This window comes from Elephas maximus, chromosome 3 (assembly GCF_024166365.1).
Source record: "Elephas maximus indicus isolate mEleMax1 chromosome 3, mEleMax1 primary haplotype, whole genome shotgun sequence".
Lineage (NCBI taxonomy): Eukaryota > Metazoa > Chordata > Mammalia > Proboscidea > Elephantidae > Elephas > Elephas maximus.
The window spans coordinates 200335776-200352669 of record NC_064821.1 but is presented as its reverse complement, the minus strand read 5'-3'; the positions used below and the strand labels follow the sequence as shown (position 1 = coordinate 200352669).

General features: G+C 64.8%; 12 non-coding genes across 12 annotated transcripts; 4 read left to right on the top strand and 8 right to left on the bottom strand.

Annotated features, from left to right (window-relative positions):
* Nucleotides 1–2055: 2055 nt before the first annotated feature.
* Nucleotides 2056–2127, bottom strand: TRNAE-CUC (transfer RNA glutamic acid (anticodon CUC)). Its single transcript has one exon. It is a non-coding gene; the product is annotated as a tRNA-Glu (tRNA).
* Nucleotides 2128–2393: 266 nt separating this feature from the next.
* Nucleotides 2394–2465, bottom strand: TRNAG-UCC (transfer RNA glycine (anticodon UCC)). The gene has a single exon. It is a non-coding gene; the product is annotated as a tRNA-Gly (tRNA).
* Nucleotides 2466–3260: 795 nt separating this feature from the next.
* Nucleotides 3261–3332, bottom strand: TRNAD-GUC (transfer RNA aspartic acid (anticodon GUC)). The gene has a single exon. It is a non-coding gene; the product is annotated as a tRNA-Asp (tRNA).
* A 580-nt stretch (nucleotides 3333–3912) lies between these two features.
* Nucleotides 3913–3995, top strand: TRNAL-CAG (transfer RNA leucine (anticodon CAG)). The gene has a single exon. It is a non-coding gene; the product is annotated as a tRNA-Leu (tRNA).
* Nucleotides 3996–5769: 1774 nt separating this feature from the next.
* Nucleotides 5770–5840, top strand: TRNAG-GCC (transfer RNA glycine (anticodon GCC)). The gene has a single exon. It is a non-coding gene; the product is annotated as a tRNA-Gly (tRNA).
* A 3102-nt stretch (nucleotides 5841–8942) lies between these two features.
* On the bottom strand, nucleotides 8943–9014 carry TRNAE-CUC (transfer RNA glutamic acid (anticodon CUC)). The gene has a single exon. It is a non-coding gene; the product is annotated as a tRNA-Glu (tRNA).
* Nucleotides 9015–9280: 266 nt separating this feature from the next.
* Nucleotides 9281–9352, bottom strand: TRNAG-UCC (transfer RNA glycine (anticodon UCC)). The gene has a single exon. It is a non-coding gene; the product is annotated as a tRNA-Gly (tRNA).
* Nucleotides 9353–10147: 795 nt separating this feature from the next.
* Nucleotides 10148–10219, bottom strand: TRNAD-GUC (transfer RNA aspartic acid (anticodon GUC)). Its single transcript has one exon. It is a non-coding gene; the product is annotated as a tRNA-Asp (tRNA).
* Nucleotides 10220–10803: 584 nt separating this feature from the next.
* TRNAL-CAG (transfer RNA leucine (anticodon CAG)) lies at nucleotides 10804–10886 on the top strand. Its single transcript has one exon. It is a non-coding gene; the product is annotated as a tRNA-Leu (tRNA).
* Nucleotides 10887–12660: 1774 nt separating this feature from the next.
* TRNAG-GCC (transfer RNA glycine (anticodon GCC)) lies at nucleotides 12661–12731 on the top strand. Its single transcript has one exon. It is a non-coding gene; the product is annotated as a tRNA-Gly (tRNA).
* A 3101-nt stretch (nucleotides 12732–15832) lies between these two features.
* TRNAE-CUC (transfer RNA glutamic acid (anticodon CUC)) lies at nucleotides 15833–15904 on the bottom strand. Its single transcript has one exon. It is a non-coding gene; the product is annotated as a tRNA-Glu (tRNA).
* Nucleotides 15905–16170: 266 nt separating this feature from the next.
* Nucleotides 16171–16242, bottom strand: TRNAG-UCC (transfer RNA glycine (anticodon UCC)). Its single transcript has one exon. It is a non-coding gene; the product is annotated as a tRNA-Gly (tRNA).
* Between the last annotated feature and the right edge of the window lie 652 nt (nucleotides 16243–16894).

The following is a 16894-nucleotide window of genomic DNA, read 5'->3' as shown; positions in this document are numbered from 1 at the left end:
CCTAAGCCCACCCTCCCAACACTCCCCCCCCCGCCCCCCAGCTAGCCATCTAGTGGTCCTTCCAGCCTCCGCCTGACCCGCCACCACAGACCTCTATCACACGAACACCTTGCCTTGCCCTGATGACGCACATCCACCGGGCTGGCCACCCCCGGCATCCCCAGGGTCGCTCCCGCCCCTCCCATGTCCCCACCCTCATCTCCACACTGGCCTGGCATAATGCTCCGAAGCCCCCAAGCCTCTGCAGCGCCGGCACCTGACTGGGCGGCCGCACTCGCTACGCGCCCTCCTGCCCTAGGGCGGCTTGGACACTCTGACATCTGGACTCCTTCTTCCACCTGCCAGCACTCAGGACACGTCTGTCCCCTCTTTTGGGTTTCCCTCACCTTTCCCTGTCCTTTGTGTCGTGCCACCCGAACAACCAGCCAGCTTCCTCCACTGCGGTCATCTATCCACAACTCACAAAACAGGGACAGGAAGGAAGTGCCTGGGGTGACAGTAAGCTTCTCTATGATCACACGGGTTCCTGCTCACAAGGCTATGCCTTTCCATGCCTGGCCTTCTACTGCCCTGACATTCCAAGCCGCTGAGAAGCCCGCGGAGTGCAGTTCTACTCTCAGACACATGGGGTCGCCAGGAGTCAGAATCCACCCCATCGCCCTTTTCAAAAGCCATCTCTTTCTTCAAATCCCGTGAACGGCCACCCCAAGGGATGAAGTTATGCTCATGCCGCAACAGGCATGAACCTTGAAGACATTCGCCGAGTCAAGTAAACCAGACCCAAAACAACAAACGTTGTATGATTTTACTTTCGTCGCGTCTGTATAACAGGTAACTTCCCAGACCAACAAAGGAGAATAGACGTTTCCCGGGGTAGCCGGGAAGGGGAAACAGGAGGCCCTCATTATGTGGGGACAGGGTTGGTTTGGGAATGACTAAAAAAAAAAAAAAAAAGTGGAAATGGATATTCGTGGCGGTTAGAAAAGACGGCGAACGTCCTTAAAGCCACTGAATTCTGCACTCAGAAATGGTGAAAATGGTATATTCTGTCTTAAGTATACTTTCACCACAATTAAAGACAGAGAGAGAGGGAAGGGGAGGTGAGTGGGAAGAGAACCACGAAGATACCCAAGGAACGACTGTCTGGCGTGAGGCTTGTGCGTTTCCTTGCGTGCAAACTTGATTTCTAAGAAAAAGAGTCTTGAAGCAAATATTAGACCCTCTCTGTCCGCAGGCCTTGCAAGACGCGGATGACTGCCGTCTGCCATCTACCAGGCGCGGCATCATCGATGAGTTAACAAGAGGGACGCTCGGGGTGGAAGGAGGGATGGACACCGGGATAGATATGTGGTAAGGCAGGAGTGGGATAAAATGCATGGGTCGTACAATCCGGGGGGCGGGAGTAGGGGTGTTCTCCGTCAATTTCTGTCCACGCTGAGATCTGTTGGCGCCTTGCTAATACCGTCGTGTTAGAGAGTCGGGGAAGGCTACCTGCTGCCACCGCCCCTCAGCCGTTGGGCATGTCCATTTCCCCGACGGCCCCCGGTCTCACATTCCTCTCTCCCCCTTACTCTCATCCCCCCCTCCGACCCCACCCGGACCCCCCAGCTGGCCGGGCATTCCCAGATTCCCCTTTCACGTTCTTCTGTCTCCCGGCCGCCGTCGCCCTGCTCAGGGTCTGGGCCTTCACAAGCTTGGCTCCCCCAGCCCAGGTCTGGCCTGGTAGCTGAGCCAAATGCAAGCACGCGCCAGGGCGCGCGCTGGCAGCAGCGAGGACGCGGGCTCCGCTCCTGGCCACCGCCGGCCAGAGGCTGTCCTGGCCTGTGGGCTTTGGGGCTGACAGATGCCAGAGAACGCGAGCGCCTGCGCCAGCGCCAGCGCCAGGGCGGACGAGCAAGTAGGCCTGTGGTGGGCGAGCGGGTCGAAAAGGATCGGATGGCATTGGTGGCGGCAGCGGGCCAGGCGGTGTGCTGGGCCTGCAAGCGTTGGCTAAAAGGCAGGTGTGGAGGGAGGTGCGCGGCAAGTTGTTTGTGGGCAGAGAGGAAGAAGAACGGCTTCCCTGACCGGGAATCGAACCCGGGCCGCGGCGGTGAGAGCGCCGAATCCTAACCACTAGACCACCAGGGAGCGTCGGGCCACCCGTCCTGCCTGCGCCACCTGCACTCAGCGCCTCCGCACCCCTCGGCCCCAGCCGTGGACCTTGCTCCGGCCTCCAGTCGCCCGGCCCGGCCTCCCCTCGCACTCCGCGCCCTTTTCTCTTGCTCGCAGCACCCCCAAAACGCTGGGCGCCTCCTTCCTTCTCCCACACATACACACCGAGCCAAGTGCCGACTCCGTCAGCCATACCTGGCAAGACGGCCCTGGGCTGGGCCTCTGGCAAAAAGTCAGCCCACTGCGTTGGCCGGGAATCGAACCCGGGTCAACTGCTTGGAAGGCAGCTATGCTCACCACTATACCACCAACGCCGCACGGCCCAGACGAGCCCAAGATGCCGCGCGGAACTCGCACCAGCGTGCTGCCGCCGCCGCCGCCGCCCGCCGCCGGGCGCAGACCCTTCTCGACGCCTGGCTCACCCGTCCGCGGCTCCGGGCCCTCACAGCACCACCAGCCGCCGCCCGGCGCCAGCCGAGCCCCGCCGCTCTCCACACGCCCCCGCCCCGCCCTCCTCCGCCCCGCCGCTGGGGGGCGCTCTCCCGCTCGCTTCCTCCGGCCTCCCGCCCGCAGCGGGGCGCTCCAGGGCGCGCGGCCCCCCACCCCCGGCCCTGAGCTCCCGGCTGCGGCCTGCCCCCGGGGCACGCCTGCTCCACACCTCCGGCTCGCCAAGCCCCTTCCATTCTCCGCCACGTCGCGGCCGCTCGGCGACGCTCGGCTAGGCCACAGCCGGCACCGAGACGGTGCACATCTCCGACAGGCCGCTCTCCACCTGGCACCTGGGAGCCGGAGTCGCTGGGCGGCGGTCGGCGACCCTGAGCCGGGGGGCGGAAGACACCCATCCGCTGGGGACGGGCCGCTCCTCAAGCGCTGCCGGGACCCGAGAAGGCTGCTGTGGCTGGCGGGCGACCAGGCGCCTTGGCCAGGAGGATTGGAAGGGAAGGTGGGCGGAGGGTGGGCTGTGCCCCGCAGAGGATGACGCCAAGGGCCCAGGTGGAGCGCGGAGGGCAGGGCAGGGCGGGGCAGGGCAGGGCAGGGCATTGCGCCGGCCACTGGGTCTGAGAGCGGGCGCCGGGTGCGTGGCGGCAGAGGCCAAAAAGGGCGTCTGCCTCCCCGTCGGGGAATCGAACCCCGGTCTCCCGCGTGACAGGCGGGGATACTCACCACTATACTAACGAGGACGGCGGTGGCCGTCCGGGGTGCAGAACGCTCTCCCGCCGCCGCCGCTGCACACCACGCCGACTCCGACGCCGACGCCGACGCCTCTTCCTGCCCCCTGCTCGCTGCATGCTCGGCGACAGAGCGCGCCCCGCCCACCTCCATCCTCGCCGTCCACGCAGCCTGGCACCCGGGCCGGGCCCGGGGGATACCGAAGCTCCGCGTGCGCGGCGGCCGCTTCCCTCCACGGCGGCGAAAGCGCCGGGAGAAAGAAAGGGGATCGAGCGGGCAGAAAACGTCTGCGAGGAGGAGGAGGCATTGGTGGGCGCGAGAGCTGACGTGAGGACGGAGGCCGGGGCAGCGGCTGGCGGGGCCCGGGGGACGGTGCGTGGGGGAGTTGGCCGGGCACCTCGCCGGGTCGGCCGGCCTTGGTGGCGCTCGGCTCCGAGCCTTCGCGCGCGCCGTCCGTCCGTCCGTCCGTCCGTCCGTCCGTCCGTCGGTCGCGCAGCCGCAAGGCCGTCCAGGAGGCGCGCCGACCGGCCCAGGGCACCGGCGTTGGCGCGGCGTCGCAGCCGGGCCAGCGGCGACGCGCCCACAGCCGCCGTCAGGATGGCCGAGCGGTCTAAGGCGCTGCGTTCAGGTCGCAGTCTCCCCTGGAGGCGTGGGTTCGAATCCCACTCCTGACAAGACAACCTTTTGGCAACAGCCACCTACTGTCCCCAGCCTTCACCACACGCGTCTCTGCCCTTTACTGGGCGACTGTCCACGCTCGGGCCGTGCAATCCTTCTGCCTCTCCAGCCTCCAGCCCGTGGCCCCACCCCGCTCCGACACCCTAACTTGTCAGGCACATCCCTGACAGCTAGGATGCTCCAGCGCCTTGAACCCCTCTGGTAACTGCCTTTCCGGCCAGCCCCAGCCCAACTGCCCACCATGAAACGCACCCCTCCTACCTGCCTGCCCCCGCATCCGCGCGGTTTCTCGACTTCCCATCACAGCTACCTCCTCTCTCTTACCCCTGTCCTCTCTCTGCCCTCGCCCTTTCCCTCTTCCCTCTGTCTTTCACCTCTCCCTCTCCCTCTCTCTCTGTCTTTGTCAGGCCCCGATTACCCAACAAGCAAGGTAGGCACGGGTCCAATTGTTAGGCTTCCCACCAATCTGCAGCTCACGATCTCACCGCTCTCCCACCACAGCAAGGATGTGGTGAAGCCCACTTGAAACCGCTCACCACAGAGTAGGGAGCCAATACAGTGGAGCCCGCCCGTGCGCGCGACCCTGGCTCAACGCAAGCCGCTGCTCACCGGCCTTCCTGGTTAATCCGCCCCTGGTCTTTAGCCCCGTTTGCCTGCGTGTGTCTGTGGGCTCCATCTGGCCCGTGCGGAAAGCCCTCCCCGGTGGTCCTCCACCTTCTGCCCGCTGAACGGCAGCAACTCGCTTTTGCCCTGCGCTGCTGCAAGCAGCACCACACCACCCAAAACCTTGGCCATCATCCCGCCCTTTCCACACCAGCCTCCTGCCCATTCCTCTCTCCCGCCCCGAATCCCCTTCCCACTAACACCCGCTGCGCCCTCTCTTCAGCCCGTGGTCTCCGCGCTTGTTGAGTTTGGGGACCTTGCCTCCCCACACCGGCCATGCCGCTGCATTTTCAGCCCCACCACCGGCTGGCGAGGAGAAGCCAGAGCCGGGCACAGGGCCCGGTCCACCTCGGGCGTGCCACATCCCAGTTCCACGCGGGTAGCCGCTGCCTGGGAGCAGACCCACCGCGCCAACGACCTCTCTGCTGCCGAAGAGCTCTTTCGATGGGTCGGCCGGCTCCCGCTCCACAACCCACCCCCTCCAGCACAGCATCCTAAGGAGTGCGGCTGGCCGGAGGACGGAGGGCGGAAGGCAGGCTCAGACCGCTGTGGCCACTTTGTCCGACGTCCCGCCGCTGGCAGGCAGCCGCCACAGGAGGATGCAGGCGTCCCGCTCCCTTGCTCCCGGACTTCCTGTGCCCACACCCCCAAGCACGGGCGAGAAAACTGGCCGCCCAAGGGGGTCCTGGGGGTGCATGCCGGGGGTCGCCGCCGGGACAGCTGTGAGCACCTCTGCGCGCCACAGGCCACCTGGCCTGGCTGGGATTGGCGCTGGCCGACCAGGCTCCTTCGGGCTCTAGGCTTCCTCCCAGCCACGGGATGGGCAGGGACTACCTCTCTCCCTCCGCCTCCGTCCAGGACCCTCGACACGCCTGGCACCTGCCTCTCTTCCACGTCGGTCGCCCAGACCCCTTCCCTTGCCCGCCCGTCCCGCCCACCCGCACCAGGCCGCCGGCCCCAGGCTGGCCGCCGCCGCCTGCCTAGCTCTAGGGGAGCAGAGAGACAGACGCCCCGGCCAGGTAGTGAGCAGCGTCCTGAGCCCAGCGGCGGGCCAGCGAAGACAGGGCAGGGGCACAGGCTGGAGCCAGCCGCCCGGACGCCGGCAGCGCATGGGTGGTTCAGTGGTAGAATTCTCGCCTGCCACGCGGGAGGCCCGGGTTCGATTCCCGGCCCATGCAGTCCCCTGTCCCCTTTTGGTCGCTCTGCCCCAATTCACGCCGCCGACTGCTCAGTGCTTGCTCTGCTCTGCTCTGGCTCTCCTACTACACTCGGGGCAACTCTCCCAGAGCCCTGGGGCTCCGCTCCCACCTGCGGCCCAGCAGTGTGCCAGTGCCCTGCGCCTCTCCCACACCCTGGGGCCGAAAGCACACCGCGCTCCGGCGCCGACCTCCAGTGGCCTCTACCCCAACACTTCTCCCGGGCAGCCACCCTTTTCTCTTCATCACCCTGACGAAACCTTAGCCACACGTTTCACTTCACAGAGGACCACCGTGCAACATGCCTCTTCCCATCTCACCACCCTTCCTGGCCACGCTCCCAAAATGACACCATCCTTGCTGGACCATTACCAAGGAAGTCGCACGGCCGGATCCATACTCGGAAAAGCAACGCATTACGCTCCCCTACCGTGTCCTGGTCATCATCGCGCACGAGAAAATGAAAGTCCTGTCAGTGCAGTCACTTTAGCCCACTCCTCCACAACACAGTGGTAAACACGCCCCTTCCTTGCCCGCCTCCCCCTTACCACGATCCAAACTTTTGGCCAAAGGTCACTGGAGGCCTCTGTTGCTCGGGCCTCTTTCAATCTCCACTGAGTCCCCCGTCCCACCCCACCGCACCCCACGGTGCCCCAAACGCGCACCTAACGCACTCCCGTGTCCTGACAAAGGGACGTTTAAGCCTCTGGGCCAGTCGCGCGCCCTAAGACCTCACGGCCTTTTCCAGACGTTTTTCTCTCTTCCCTTCTCTTCTAATCTCTCTCTGCGTGTCTCTCTGTGTGTCTGTCTGTTTCTCGCGCCCTCTTCTGTCTGTCCGTCTCTGTCTCTATCTCTGTCTCCCTCTCTGTCTCCCGGTCCCTGTCTCACGCTGGCTCTCTCTCGACAGCACCCTTGCCCCCAATCAACCTCCCACTCTTTAGGTTGACTGACTTCAGGCACAGCACCGCGGGCAACCTTGTCTGGCCGGGTCCAGTCTCATGACGTGCCCTTGGATCTGGGTGGGACCTAAGCCCACCCTCCCAACACTCCCCCCACCCCCGCCCCCCAGCTAGCCATCTAGTGGTCCTTCCAGCCTCCGCCTGACCCGCCACCACAGACCTCTATCACACGAACACCTTGCCTTGCCCTGATGACGCACATCCACCGGGCTGGCCACCCCCGGCATCCCCAGGGTCGCTCCCGCCCCTCCCATGTCCCCACCCTCATCTCCACACTGGCCTGGCATAATGCTCCGAAGCCCCCAAGCCTCTGCAGCGCCGGCACCTGACTGGGCGGCCGCACTCGCTACGCGCCCTCCTGCCCTAGGGCGGCTTGGACACTCTGACATCTGGACTCCTTCTCCCACCTGCCAGCACTCAGGACACGTCTGTCCCCTCTTTTGGGTTTCCCTCACCTTTCCCTGTCCTTTGTGTCGTGCCACCCGAACAACCAGCCAGCTTCCTCCACTGCGGTCATCTATCCACAACTCACAAAACAGGGACAGGAAGGAAGTGCCTGGGGTGACAGTAAGCTTCTCTATGATCACACGGGTTCCTGCTCACAAGGCTATGCCTTTCCATGCCTGGCCTTCTACTGCCCTGACATTCCAAGCCGCTGAGAAGCCCGCGGAGTGCAGTTCTACTCTCAGACACATGGGGTCGCCAGGAGTCAGAATCCACCCCATCGCCCTTTTCAAAAGCCATCTCTTTCTTCAAATCCCGTGAACGGCCACCCCAAGGGATGAAGTTATGCTCATGCCGCAACAGGCATGAACCTTGAAGACATTCGCCGAGTCAAGTAAACCAGACCCAAAACAACAAACGTTGTATGATTTTACTTTCGTCGCGTCTGTATAACAGGTAACTTCCCAGACCAACAAAGGAGAATAGACGTTTCCCGGGGTAGCCGGGAAGGGGAAACAGGAGGCCCTCATTATGTGGGGACAGGGTTGGTTTGGGAATGACTAAAAAAAAAAAAAAAAAAGTGGAAATGGATATTCGTGGCGGTTAGAAAAGACGGCGAACGTCCTTAAAGCCACTGAATTCTGCACTCAGAAATGGTGAAAATGGTATATTCTGTCTTAAGTATACTTTCACCACAATTAAAGACAGAGAGAGAGGGAAGGGGAGGTGAGTGGGAAGAGAACCACGAAGATACCCAAGGAACGACTGTCTGGCGTGAGGCTTGTGCGTTTCCTTGCGTGCAAACTTGATTTCTAAGAAAAAGAGTCTTGAAGCAAATATTAGACCCTCTCTGTCCGCAGGCCTTGCAAGACGCGGATGACTGCCGTCTGCCATCTACCAGGCGCGGCATCATCGATGAGTTAACAAGAGGGACGCTCGGGGTGGAAGGAGGGATGGACACCGGGATAGATATGTGGTAAGGCAGGAGTGGGATAAAATGCATGGGTCGTACAATCCGGGGGGCGGGAGTAGGGGTGTTCTCCGTCAATTTCTGTCCACGCTGAGATCTGTTGGCGCCTTGCTAATACCGTCGTGTTAGAGAGTCGGGGAAGGCTACCTGCTGCCACCGCCCCTCAGCCGTTGGGCATGTCCATTTCCCCGACGGCCCCCGGTCTCACATTCCTCTCTCCCCCTTACTCTCATCCCCCCCTCCGACCCCACCCGGACCCCCCAGCTGGCCGGGCATTCCCAGATTCCCCTTTCACGTTCTTCTGTCTCCCGGCCGCCGTCGCCCTGCTCAGGGTCTGGGCCTTCACAAGCTTGGCTCCCCCAGCCCAGGTCTGGCCTGGTAGCTGAGCCAAATGCAAGCACGCGCCAGGGCGCGCGCTGGCAGCAGCGAGGACGCGGGCTCCGCTCCTGGCCACCGCCGGCCAGAGGCTGTCCTGGCCTGTGGGCTTTGGGGCTGACAGATGCCAGAGAACGCGAGCGCCTGCGCCAGCGCCAGCGCCAGGGCGGACGAGCAAGTAGGCCTGTGGTGGGCGAGCGGGTCGAAAAGGATCGGATGGCATTGGTGGCGGCAGCGGGCCAGGCGGTGTGCTGGGCCTGCAAGCGTTGGCTAAAAGGCAGGTGTGGAGGGAGGTGCGCGGCAAGTTGTTTGTGGGCAGAGAGGAAGAAGAACGGCTTCCCTGACCGGGAATCGAACCCGGGCCGCGGCGGTGAGAGCGCCGAATCCTAACCACTAGACCACCAGGGAGCGTCGGGCCACCCGTCCTGCCTGCGCCACCTGCACTCAGCGCCTCCGCACCCCTCGGCCCCAGCCGTGGACCTTGCTCCGGCCTCCAGTCGCCCGGCCCGGCCTCCCCTCGCACTCCGCGCCCTTTTCTCTTGCTCGCAGCACCCCCAAAACGCTGGGCGCCTCCTTCCTTCTCCCACACATACACACCGAGCCAAGTGCCGACTCCGTCAGCCATACCTGGCAAGACGGCCCTGGGCTGGGCCTCTGGCAAAAAGTCAGCCCACTGCGTTGGCCGGGAATCGAACCCGGGTCAACTGCTTGGAAGGCAGCTATGCTCACCACTATACCACCAACGCCGCACGGCCCAGACGAGCCCAAGATGCCGCGCGGAACTCGCACCAGCGTGCTGCCGCCGCCGCCGCCGCCCGCCGCCGGGCGCAGACCCTTCTCGACGCCTGGCTCACCCGTCCGCGGCTCCGGGCCCTCACAGCACCACCAGCCGCCGCCCGGCGCCAGCCGAGCCCCGCCGCTCTCCACACGCCCCCGCCCCGCCCTCCTCCGCCCCGCCGCTGGGGGGCGCTCTCCCGCTCGCTTCCTCCGGCCTCCCGCCCGCAGCGGGGCGCTCCAGGGCGCGCGGCCCCCCACCCCCGGCCCTGAGCTCCCGGCTGCGGCCTGCCCCCGGGGCACGCCTGCTCCACACCTCCGGCTCGCCAAGCCCCTTCCATTCTCCGCCACGTCGCGGCCGCTCGGCGACGCTCGGCTAGGCCACAGCCGGCACCGAGACGGTGCACATCTCCGACAGGCCGCTCTCCACCTGGCACCTGGGAGCCGGAGTCGCTGGGCGGCGGTCGGCGACCCTGAGCCGGGGGGCGGAAGACACCCATCCGCTGGGGACGGGCCGCTCCTCAAGCGCTGCCGGGACCCGAGAAGGCTGCTGTGGCTGGCGGGCGACCAGGCGCCTTGGCCAGGAGGATTGGAAGGGAAGGTGGGCGGAGGGTGGGCTGTGCCCCGCAGAGGATGACGCCAAGGGCCCAGGTGGAGCGCGGAGGGCAGGGCAGGGCGGGGCAGGGCAGGGCAGGGCATTGCGCCGGCCACTGGGTCTGAGAGCGGGCGCCGGGTGCGTGGCGGCAGAGGCCAAAAAGGGCGTCTGCCTCCCCGTCGGGGAATCGAACCCCGGTCTCCCGCGTGACAGGCGGGGATACTCACCACTATACTAACGAGGACGGCGGTGGCCGTCCGGGGTGCAGAACGCTCTCCCGCCGCCGCCGCTGCACACCACGCCGACTCCGACGCCGACGCCGACGCCTCTTCCTGCCCCCTGCTCGCTGCATGCTCGGCGACAGAGCGCGCCCCGCCCACCTCCATCCTCGCCGTCCACGCAGCCTGGCACCCGGGCCGGGCCCGGGGGATACCGAAGCTCCGCGTGCGCGGCGGCCGCTTCCCTCCACGGCGGCGAAAGCGCCGGGAGAAAGAAAGGGGATCGAGCGGGCAGAAAACGTCTGCGAGGAGGAGGAGGCATTGGTGGGCGCGAGAGCTGACGTGAGGACGGAGGCCGGGGCAGCGGCTGGCGGGGCCCGGGGGACGGTGCGTGGGGGAGTTGGCCGGGCACCTCGCCGGGTCGGCCGGCCTTGGTGGCGCTCGGCTCCGAGCCTTCGCGCGCGCCGTCCGTCCGTCCGTCCGTCCGTCCGTCCGTCCGTCCGTCGGTCGCGCAGCCGCAAGGCCGTCCAGGAGGCGCGCCGACCGGCCCAGGGCACCGGCGTTGGCGCCGCGTCGCAGCCGGGCCAGCGGCGACGCGCCCACAGCCGCCGTCAGGATGGCCGAGCGGTCTAAGGCGCTGCGTTCAGGTCGCAGTCTCCCCTGGAGGCGTGGGTTCGAATCCCACTCCTGACAAGACAACCTTTTGGCAACAGCCACCTACTGTCCCCAGCCTTCACCACACGCGTCTCTGCCCTTTACTGGGCGACTGTCCACGCTCGGGCCGTGCAATCCTTCTGCCTCTCCAGCCTCCAGCCCGTGGCCCCACCCCGCTCCGACACCCTAACTTGTCAGGCACATCCCTGACAGCTAGGATGCTCCAGCGCCTTGAACCCCTCTGGTAACTGCCTTTCCGGCCAGCCCCAGCCCAACTGCCCACCATGAAACGCACCCCTCCTACCTGCCTGCCCCCGCATCCGCGCGGTTTCTCGACTTCCCATCACAGCTACCTCCTCTCTCTTACCCCTGTCCTCTCTCTGCCCTCGCCCTTTCCCTCTTCCCTCTGTCTTTCACCTCTCCCTCTCCCTCTCTCTCTGTCTTTGTCAGGCCCCGATTACCCAACAAGCAAGGTAGGCACGGGTCCAATTGTTAGGCTTCCCACCAATCTGCAGCTCACGATCTCACCGCTCTCCCACCACAGCAAGGATGTGGTGAAGCCCACTTGAAACCGCTCACCACAGAGTAGGGAGCCAATACAGTGGAGCCCGCCCGTGCGCGCGACCCTGGCTCAACGCAAGCCGCTGCTCACCGGCCTTCCTGGTTAATCCGCCCCTGGTCTTTAGCCCCGTTTGCCTGCGTGTGTCTGTGGGCTCCATCTGGCCCGTGCGGAAAGCCCTCCCCGGTGGTCCTCCACCTTCTGCCCGCTGAACGGCAGCAACTCGCTTTTGCCCTGCGCTGCTGCAAGCAGCACCACACCACCCAAAACCTTGGCCATCATCCCGCCCTTTCCACACCAGCCTCCTGCCCATTCCTCTCTCCCGCCCCGAATCCCCTTCCCACTAACACCCGCTGCGCCCTCTCTTCAGCCCGTGGTCTCCGCGCTTGTTGAGTTTGGGGACCTTGCCTCCCCACACCGGCCATGCCGCTGCATTTTCAGCCCCACCACCGGCTGGCGAGGAGAAGCCAGAGCCGGGCACAGGGCCCGGTCCACCTCGGGCGTGCCACATCCCAGTTCCACGCGGGTAGCCGCTGCCTGGGAGCAGACCCACCGCGCCAACGACCTCTCTGCTGCCGAAGAGCTCTTTCGATGGGTCGGCCGGCTCCCGCTCCACAACCCACCCCCTCCAGCACAGCATCCTAAGGAGTGCGGCTGGCCGGAGGACGGAGGGCGGAAGGCAGGCTCAGACCGCTGTGGCCACTTTGTCCGACGTCCCGCCGCTGGCAGGCAGCCGCCACAGGAGGATGCAGGCGTCCCGCTCCCTTGCTCCCGGACTTCCTGTGCCCACACCCCCAAGCACGGGCGAGAAAACTGGCCGCCCAAGGGGGTCCTGGGGGTGCATGCCGGGGGTCGCCGCCGGGACAGCTGTGAGCACCTCTGCGCGCCACAGGCCACCTGGCCTGGCTGGGATTGGCGCTGGCCGACCAGGCTCCTTCGGGCTCTAGGCTTCCTCCCAGCCACGGGATGGGCAGGGACTACCTCTCTCCCTCCGCCTCCGTCCAGGACCCTCGACACGCCTGGCACCTGCCTCTCTTCCACGTCGGTCGCCCAGACCCCTTCCCTTGCCCGCCCGTCCCGCCCACCCGCACCAGGCCGCCGGCCCCAGGCTGGCCGCCGCCGCCTGCCTAGCTCTAGGGGAGCAGAGAGACAGACGCCCCGGCCAGGTAGTGAGCAGCGTCCTGAGCCCAGCGGCGGGCCAGCGAAGACAGGGCAGGGGCACAGGCTGGAGCCAGCCGCCCGGACGCCGGCAGCGCATGGGTGGTTCAGTGGTAGAATTCTCGCCTGCCACGCGGGAGGCCCGGGTTCGATTCCCGGCCCATGCAGTCCCCTGTCCCCTTTTGGTCGCTCTGCCCCAATTCACGCCGCCGACTGCTCAGTGCTTGCTCTGCTCTGCTCTGGCTCTCCTACTACACTCGGGGCAACTCTCCCAGAGCCCTGGGGCTCCGCTCCCACCTGCGGCCCAGCAGTGTGCCAGTGCCCTGCGCCTCTCCCACACCCTGGGGCCGAAAGCACACCGCGCTCCGGCGCCGACCTCCAGTGGCCTCTACCCCAACACTTCTCCCGGGCAGCCACCCTTTTCTCTTCATCACCCTGACGAAACCTTAGCCACACGTTTCACTTCACAGAGGACCACCGTGCAACATGCCTCTTCCCATCTCACCACCCTTCCTGGCCACGCTCCCAAAATGACACCATCCTTGCTGGACCATTACCAAGGAAGTCGCACGGCCGGATCCATACTCGGAAAAGCAACGCATTACGCTCCCCTACCGTGTCCTGGTCATCATCGCGCACGAGAAAATGAAAGTCCTGTCAGTGCAGTCACTTTAGCCCACTCCTCCACAACACAGTGGTAAACACGCCCCTTCCTTGCCCGCCTCCCCCTTACCACGATCCAAACTTTTGGCCAAAGGTCACTGGAGGCCTCTGTTGCTCGGGCCTCTTTCAATCTCCACTGAGTCCCCCGTCCCACCCCACCGCACCCCACGGTGCCCCAAACGCGCACCTAACGCACTCCCGTGTCCTGACAAAGGGACGTTTAAGCCTCTGGGCCAGTCGCGCGCCCTAAGACCTCACGGCCTTTTCCAGACGTTTTTCTCTCTTCCCTTCTCTTCTAATCTCTCTCTGCGTGTCTCTCTGTGTGTCTGTCTGTTTCTCACGCCCTCTTCTGTCTGTCCGTCTCTGTCTCTATCTCTGTCTCCCTCTCTGTCTCCCGGTCCCTGTCTCACGCTGGCTCTCTCTCGACAGCACCCTTGCCCCCAATCAACCTCCCACTCTTTAGGTTGACTGACTTCAGGCACAGCACCGCGGGCAACCTTGTCTGGCCGGGTCCAGTCTCATGACGTGCCCTTGGATCTGGGTGGGACCTAAGCCCACCCTCCCAACACTCCCCCCCCGCCCCCCAGCTAGCCATCTAGTGGTCCTTCCAGCCTCCGCCTGACCCGCCACCACAGACCTCTATCACACGAACACCTTGCCTTGCCCTGATGACGCACATCCACCGGGCTGGCCACCCCCGGCATCCCCAGGGTCGCTCCCGCCCCTCCCATGTCCCCACCCTCATCTCCACACTGGCCTGGCATAATGCTCCGAAGCCCCCAAGCCTCTGCAGCGCCGGCACCTGACTGGGCGGCCGCACTCGCTACGCGCCCTCCTGCCCTAGGGCGGCTTGGACACTCTGACATCTGGACTCCTTCTCCCACCTGCCAGCACTCAGGACACGTCTGTCCCCTCTTTTGGGTTTCCCTCACCTTTCCCTGTCCTTTGTGTCGTGCCACCCGAACAACCAGCCAGCTTCCTCCACTGCGGTCATCTATCCACAACTCACAAAACAGGGACAGGAAGGAAGTGCCTGGGGTGACAGTAAGCTTCTCTATGATCACACGGGTTCCTGCTCACAAGGCTATGCCTTTCCATGCCTGGCCTTCTACTGCCCTGACATTCCAAGCCGCTGAGAAGCCCGCGGAGTGCAGTTCTACTCTCAGACACATGGGGTCGCCAGGAGTCAGAATCCACCCCATCGCCCTTTTCAAAAGCCATCTCTTTCTTCAAATCCCGTGAACGGCCACCCCAAGGGATGAAGTTATGCTCATGCCGCAACAGGCATGAACCTTGAAGACATTCGCCGAGTCAAGTAAACCAGACCCAAAACAACAAACGTTGTATGATTTTACTTTCGTCGCGTCTGTATAACAGGTAACTTCCCAGACCAACAAAGGAGAATAGACGTTTCCCGGGGTAGCCGGGAAGGGGAAACAGGAGGCCCTCATTATGTGGGGACAGGGTTGGTTTGGGAATGACTAAAAAAAAAAAAAAAAAAAAAGTGGAAATGGATATTCGTGGCGGTTAGAAAAGACGGCGAACGTCCTTAAAGCCACTGAATTCTGCACTCAGAAATGGTGAAAATGGTATATTCTGTCTTAAGTATACTTTCACCACAATTAAAGACAGAGAGAGAGGGAAGGGGAGGTGAGTGGGAAGAGAACCACGAAGATACCCAAGGAACGACTGTCTGGCGTGAGGCTTGTGCGTTTCCTTGCGTGCAAACTTGATTTCTAAGAAAAAGAGTCTTGAAGCAAATATTAGACCCTCTCTGTCCGCAGGCCTTGCAAGACGCGGATGACTGCCGTCTGCCATCTACCAGGCGCGGCATCATCGATGAGTTAACAAGAGGGACGCTCGGGGTGGAAGGAGGGATGGACACCGGGATAGATATGTGGTAAGGCAGGAGTGGGATAAAATGCATGGGTCGTACAATCCGGGGGGCGGGAGTAGGGGTGTTCTCCGTCAATTTCTGTCCACGCTGAGATCTGTTGGCGCCTTGCTAATACCGTCGTGTTAGAGAGTCGGGGAAGGCTACCTGCTGCCACCGCCCCTCAGCCGTTGGGCATGTCCATTTCCCCGACGGCCCCCGGTCTCACATTCCTCTCTCCCCCTTACTCTCATCCCCCCCTCCGACCCCACCCGGACCCCCCAGCTGGCCGGGCATTCCCAGATTCCCCTTTCACGTTCTTCTGTCTCCCGGCCGCCGTCGCCCTGCTCAGGGTCTGGGCCTTCACAAGCTTGGCTCCCCCAGCCCAGGTCTGGCCTGGTAGCTGAGCCAAATGCAAGCACGCGCCAGGGCGCGCGCTGGCAGCAGCGAGGACGCGGGCTCCGCTCCTGGCCACCGCCGGCCAGAGGCTGTCCTGGCCTGTGGGCTTTGGGGCTGACAGATGCCAGAGAACGCGAGCGCCTGCGCCAGCGCCAGCGCCAGGGCGGACGAGCAAGTAGGCCTGTGGTGGGCGAGCGGGTCGAAAAGGATCGGATGGCATTGGTGGCGGCAGCGGGCCAGGCGGTGTGCTGGGCCTGCAAGCGTTGGCTAAAAGGCAGGTGTGGAGGGAGGTGCGCGGCAAGTTGTTTGTGGGCAGAGAGGAAGAAGAACGGCTTCCCTGACCGGGAATCGAACCCGGGCCGCGGCGGTGAGAGCGCCGAATCCTAACCACTAGACCACCAGGGAGCGTCGGGCCACCCGTCCTGCCTGCGCCACCTGCACTCAGCGCCTCCGCACCCCTCGGCCCCAGCCGTGGACCTTGCTCCGGCCTCCAGTCGCCCGGCCCGGCCTCCCCTCGCACTCCGCGCCCTTTTCTCTTGCTCGCAGCACCCCCAAAACGCTGGGCGCCTCCTTCCTTCTCCCACACATACACACCGAGCCAAGTGCCGACTCCGTCAGCCATACCTGGCAAGACGGCCCTGGGCTGGGCCTCTGGCAAAAAGTCAGCCCACTGCGTTGGCCGGGAATCGAACCCGGGTCAACTGCTTGGAAGGCAGCTATGCTCACCACTATACCACCAACGCCGCACGGCCCAGACGAGCCCAAGATGCCGCGCGGAACTCGCACCAGCGTGCTGCCGCCGCCGCCGCCGCCCGCCGCCGGGCGCAGACCCTTCTCGACGCCTGGCTCACCCGTCCGCGGCTCCGGGCCCTCACAGCACCACCGGCCGCCGCCCGGCGCCAGCCGAGCCCCGCCGCTCTCCACACGCCCCCGCCCCGCCCTCCTCCGCCCCGCCGCTGGGGGGCGCTCTCCCGCTCGCTTCCTCCGGCCTCCCGCCCGCAGCGGGGCGCTCCAGGGCGCGCGGCCCCCCACCCCCGGCCCTGAGCTCCCGGCTGCGGCCTGCCCCCGGGGCACGCCTGCTCCACACCTCCGGCTCGCCAAGCCCCTTCCATTCTCCGCCACGTCGCGGCCGCTCGGCGACGCTCGGCTAGGCCACAGCCGGCACCGAGACGGTGCACATCTCCGACAGGCCGCTCTCCACCTGGCACCTGGGAGCCGGAGTCGCTGGGCGGCGGTCGGCGACCCTGAGCCGGGGGGCGGAAGACACCCATCCGCTGGGGACGGGCCGCTCCTCAAGCGCTGCCGGGACCCGAGAAGGCTGCTGTGGCTGGCGGGCGACCAGGCGCCTTGGCCAGGAGGATTGGAAGGGAAGGTGGGCGGAGGGTGGGCTGTGCC